The following is a 6341-nucleotide window of genomic DNA, read 5'->3' on the forward strand; positions in this document are numbered from 1 at the left end:
TGGGCCGGGCTGGCAGCGAATGGGAGGCTGCCACGATGGACCCAGCTGGGAAAGAGGGAAGTTTAAGGGATGCTGAGAGGATGTTCCAGGGGCAGTTGGGGAGATGAGGAGAGGAGACAGAAGAGAATGTAGATGGAGAAAGCCGACCCTGGAGCATAAGGGAAGCCCCAGTTCCCCGACATACCTGGTGAGAGCCAGCGAAGAATTTTCCCGGACAGCAAAAACAGTGCAGGAGCAAAGAAAACTGCTTGGCTGGTGAGTCCAGTCCCAGGGGCTGAAGGTAACCACTCCAGGAACCTTGAAGAAAATAAAGACACCGATGAGATTACTCCTCAGGAGGGAGGGAGTCTGTCCTGACCCTGAAGGTAAGGGTAGGAGTAGAAGAAGTAGCTGTTTTGGGACTGGTGCAGGGAAGAACAGGGCAAGCAGCTGAGCAAGGGGGGAGACTCCAATCAGGGGTCCTTAAGTCTAAGACCAGAGCATCAACAACAGAGGCAAGTAACAGTGCACCCGGAACATCTGGTATGGTTAGGGGAGGGTATGGGGATGGTGGAGCCCTGTGAAGACTATCAGACGTCATGAACCTATAACCAACCCTTTTGTCTCCCAAGAGTGTTTTGGACATTCATCTCTTGTAACATCAAAGGCGTGGCAGAAAATTTTTCCAAAGGACAAAACACTACCATCTCCATAAGGAGGCGACTCAGCTCTAGGTAGTATGTCATTGACCTCCTACAGTCTGTAAATGAAATTACATTGTTTGCATTATTTTTAACTATACATGTAATGTACATTATGAACAAGAATCTGCACACTAATTTTAGTGCAGTTTTTATTAAGACTGGTAAGTGCAGCTGCTAACATATGCTTCAGACTGAGGAAATGTACCATGCAGTGTCAACTCTCCTACAACATTACTGCTTTGCTGCTGTGATACCTGACCTATTTAACTAATCCTTGACATATTGCATTCATATTGGGTAATAAGGGATGGATCCCTTTTGTACAAACCTACAGGGAAGCACATTTTTTTTTTTAATTGGCCTATATAACAGAAAGGGAAAGTAACAGCATCCTTAGCTGTGCTGTACTTTGCATATTCATCCAGCCAAGTAAAACAATTCCCCCAACCCCCTTCTCTCTTGTGGTTAATGCCTGGGAGGTCTTTAGTGCCAGTGATAGGAAGACTTCATCTACTACAACCAAAGGAGCATTATTAAAATCAGTAACACCTTAGTTCATAAAGTCCTACTTTAAAATGATGATTTGAGAGAGAAAAGTACCTGCAACAGTATCTTTCAAAGTAGGAAGAATTTACTGGAAGATGCGAAGAATTATTTTTCAATATTGTTGCATTAACACCCCTCACACTTTACAGGCTCATAGAGAGTCTAGGGCCTGATGTTAGGGTCCTATGTTGGGAGCTTCAATGTACTGATTTTTTTTCAAAAGGCCATAGCTTCAACCATTCTTGATAACTTCCATTACCAGTCTGCAATTCAGTTCATAGAGAAATAGGACTGGAAGGGATGTCTAGAGTTCATCTAGTCCAATCCCCATACACTTCTGAGCTATTTGTTCTGTTCTCTCCATAGCCAATTACCATGAGTTTAAGATACAGGTTGTAAATGAAAGACAGAGGCAGTGGAGTGAATAGCCCTGTGTTCTAGGAAGTCAGTTTTGGGTGAAAATGAGCTCTATTCTTTAAAGAGGTACAGCGGTTATCTAACCTCAGTATCTCTACAGCACCGTTGAATCACTATGCCTTTTGTAGCTTTGAGGACTTTCCTCACTCCCATTTTAGTGCTAAAGATGTTACTTCCAATGTCTTGAACTCTATAAATTAAATCTGAGCCAGAATTTAATCTTTAATACTGTATGTACACATACATATTTTTTTTTTACAATGCTGAAACACTTTGATTTTACTGAAGAGGCAGTTTCAGACAATGCCCTGTAGATATATGGTGTTTTCTTCTATAAAATCTGTATATTCCTATGGAGGCTCACCCTCTGTCCTCACATTTCAATGAAATTAAAATCACAAAACATCTGGAGTAAAATTATAGTAGGTGATAAAAACCAGTGGGAATGAATACATAAAGGCGAAGTAGGGGAATATTTTAGGGAATAACATACAGAGTGAAGACATTGCTAGTGCAATGAACGTAACCAGTTCTGATTTCAAACAGATTTTGGACTGAACACTGTAAAGATGCATTTCAGTTAACCAAAGTGCCCTTCTTCAACCTTGCCTTTTCTAACATAAATGCATGGCAGCATGTACATAAAAATTAAACTATATCTATACCTTCTAACAACAGAAAATGCTATACTGTGCACAAAGCCTGCCCTCAGGAGAGGATAGAAGAAAGAACAAAACATCTACAACAGATGTTAGTCATCTTGTTTAATGCTATACTGAAAGCTGATCAGATAGTATGGTGATGAAGGCAACATAAAAACGTGTGTATATTAGAATAAAACAAAAAAAACCCTTGTGCAATGATTTTATTATTATACTATGCTTGGAGAATGAGCTGGTCAACTACGCAGTTAAAAATGCCATTGCTCAAAAAGGAAAAAGGGAATGAACAGAAGTACATGAAGGAAATATTTTTTACTTGGAGGGAGGAAGTAATAACATGGCATTTGAATTTGTAGATTTAGAAAATGAAACATTGCAATTGGCCCCTGAGTTAAAGTTTTCATTTTCTAATTTTCAGAAAAACAAGTTTTATTTTGACCCATATTTATTTTTTCCCCCTGCATTTGGGTTCAGTGACTAAATGGAAAAAGCCATAGTTCATCTGGCTGTAATCACAATATCACGTGGCCAGCAAGGGCCACAATGTAACTCAGAGAATGTTGGCCATTGTGGAAAGGATGTATATGTTATTTGAATCAAACTGATCCTAGCCCTTGTCTGGGGATTCAAAAGGGGAAAATGAAAGTATCTTTTCCCCCTGATTTTATTCTCACTCCAGTATGTATGTTCTCCTGAGCAAATGAACTTGTTTCCTGAACTTTTGTCTCCTGGATATGATGTACACTTCCTCCATTGTGAGCTGGTGTCCAATATTTACCATAGGCCACTAAGACCTATTTTCATTCCATAAAAATATATTGGAATATTAAAATTCCTGCTATTGGCTGCAATCTGAAGTGCTTCAATACAGAGTGAGACCACTTTTCCTTATAAAATTTCTGATTGAAATAGAGTTGTGTGTGCAAGGTATCTTATGAGAAATTTTGAATTTATAGGCTTTCTCACCTAATTTTGCAATTCAGGAGGATTTGATTGCTTATAAAAGCATCTGAACTAAAAACAAGTCATTACAGAATATCTCCCAGTAGTGTGTATAAAATAGCTTGACACTTTCCTGAGGTGCTTTCTCTGCCTTCTAAAAATAGAAATAGAACATATTTGTTAATTTTAACAAACATACAGCTTGTCATGGATACATTTTGTATTATGACTTTATTGATAAATAGGTTTATGCAAGGTTAATAAATATTTAATAATTATTTTTATGGATGCTTCTTCATTAGAGTAAGGCTAAGGGATGTTACCCTGACAGAAAGGCACTCTTGCCAAGGTATTAGGCAGTCAGCAGCAGCTCTAATCTGTTACTCTGGCAGAAGCTACAGCCATTGAGGCACTGAATGTCTGGACTTGGTTGGCCTTTGGTCTCTGTCTCAATGGTCTAGAGGGAAGGATGGTAGGTCTAGAGCAGTCTCCACTCCCCCATACTCTTGTCTAGGCGTATACATTGAAGGCCTTGGAGTGATGGCTGCAGAACTCTGTAAGGGGCAAAAGGAGGCAGCAACCAAGGTGTTCAAGCAGCCATATTCAGGGTGGCTTGCTTGCCTCTCTGGAGGAAGGCTCTAGAAAAGGTGAGCCAAGAAAGCCATGTCCCAACCCAATATATCCTTGCCAAAATGAATAATACCTTTTTTTGATATTCTTATAATTTTCTATAATACATTGCCCATGCCCATAATATTTTTACAATACCCATTAATCATTTTGAAACCTTTTAAAATAAAATCTTAGTACAACCTATTTTATCAATACACCCATTTTGTCACCAAAAGATCAGATCACAATAGATAATTAAACCATCTTCTGTTTTTGTAGGTGCTTGCAGAAAGAATTATATTGAACCAACCTGATCCCTGTGGTAACAGTACTGAAGTAGGCTAAAACCAGAGTGAATCTGACACGTTATGGTGAGAGAGATTTATTTATGTAATTAATTCATTTAAAAGCAGGGAACTACAGACCAGTCATGTCCAGTATTCTGATTCTGAATCATTCTCATGCTCTCAGGTATTGCTTGAACATGAACAAAGTTCTACCATCTGCCATTTCCTGGTTTCTCCACATGCCAGCCAATGTTTTTAGGTATTGTTCTGCAGAACTTTAAAGATAGGAATTCAATATCTATTGAAATGGTTGAAATGTCCACCTGTATGTTTGGTAGATTTCCAGCTTTCACATGCATATGTTAAAACTGAAATAAATTGGGGTAGACATTTGTAGTTTTTTTGTTTTAAACTGTAATTTTTCAATGAACAAATCTTGTTCAAACTGATATATAACAGCTGGCAACTTGACAGTTGTATGCCTTTGGACAGCACAACTGCCAATTCATGTGAATTGGCTCATTTTTAGTTTACTTTACCCTGAGCTAAAATAAGTTGCATGACTTAACTGCATATTTTAGATTGTATCACCAACTATCCATGTAGCTACCTTGTTCAGAGTCCTATATTCTCTTTCAACTCTACAAAGCCATGTAAAGAACCATAACTTTTAACATATTCTATGCCTCCTAATATAACAGTGCATTAGCAGTTGAAAATTATCTTGTTAGATTTATTTTTTTATTATCATTTTGTTTTGCAATGTTGCATAGTCTTTCATTATACCAGTAGGTTGATTCGACTATAACTTTTAGGCTAGGGACAGAAGCCGGTTTAAGTGATCAGACACTGGTTTAACCTGTAACAGAACATAAGTTCAGTGCACACAAACCAGTTTGAAACTGGTTGAAACTGGTTTAAAAATAAACCTGTTTGAATGTAGTATCAGACTTAACTGATTTGGGTCTAACCAGTTTATGGAACTTCTGTTCCAGACCCTTTCCTGGTTTAAGTTAAATCAGAGTCTCCCAGCATGCCTTTCAGCCCTGAGCTGGGTTGTCTGCTGCAGAGAGCAAGGCTGGCCCTACCCGTCTCCTCTCTAGCTGGAGCTCTGGCTGGATGAGAAGGAAGTGGAGACTTCAGGCACAGCAGCATCTCCTGGCTTCCCTCTGCGCCACCCTCCCCTCGGTCACTGCTCAAGCAGGGATCCCCCCCTCTCCCACAGCAGGGACCCCTGTGGCATGGACCACAGCTGGCATCTGGCCATAGCAACCCTAATGCTGAGAGGTGTGTGTGTCTCTAATTTTACTGGAATAAAGGCAGACAGAATGGTGTCTGTTTAGGGCTTTTTGGAACTAATCAAGAGGTCAGCTGGTAATGTCTTCCTTACAAATACTTTGGAAAAAGCTGTTTAAGAAGAGCTTGAACTAATGAGAGAGGCTTTTTTTTTTTGATGGGCTGATAAGCTTGTGTTTTGATAAGCTCCAGGCTGGCTTGCTTCAAAGGCTGCAATCTGTCAGTTAAGAGGGAACAGAGAGAGGGGTGAGAAATGACCTGGTTTGCAATGAATGCAGTGCCTGTCAGTTTGCTGCAGACCATATGAAGAAGTAGGGAGAGGCAGATTGAAAAGCTGATGCATGCACTGCACACAAGCAGTCTTCTTGCCTGTCCTCCCCATCCCTCCTTTGCCTCACAGTGCTAGCTGGGGTCCAGGGTCAGGCAACACTCACAACCGTTGAGCAGCAAGGGCAGGGGCAGGGGGGAAGCCTAGCAATGGCTGCTTCCCCTCCCCCTCCAGGCACACCCTTGCTGGGGACTGTGCAGTCCAGGGTGAGGGTTTAAACCCCTCCGTAATCATAGTGTGTTGCCGGGGCCTAACCGTGCCCCCCATGTCTCCCCCAGATCAGCACTGTGGAAGGGTAGGGAGGGCTTGCTCGAGTGCCCCACTCCTCAGCTTCTAACCTAAGCCACTGCAGGCATGTGCCTGCATTTCTTGATTCTAAAGTGAACATCTATTTACTTGTAAATCAGTTCAATCTCTGCAGATTAGACTAACCTGCAAAGTTTGAATCAATTCAGGTTTGGGCTTTTTGAATATTTGTACCTAGCCTTAGAGCACTAATTTTATAAGCAAATGTTGTATCTTCTGCTATACTGTTGCTGAGTCATGTTATGCCTGTCATCGTACACTC

This window comes from Alligator sinensis, unplaced genomic scaffold, assembly GCF_000455745.1.
Source record: "Alligator sinensis unplaced genomic scaffold, ASM45574v1 scaffold18_2, whole genome shotgun sequence".
Taxonomy (NCBI): Eukaryota; Metazoa; Chordata; order Crocodylia; family Alligatoridae; genus Alligator; species Alligator sinensis.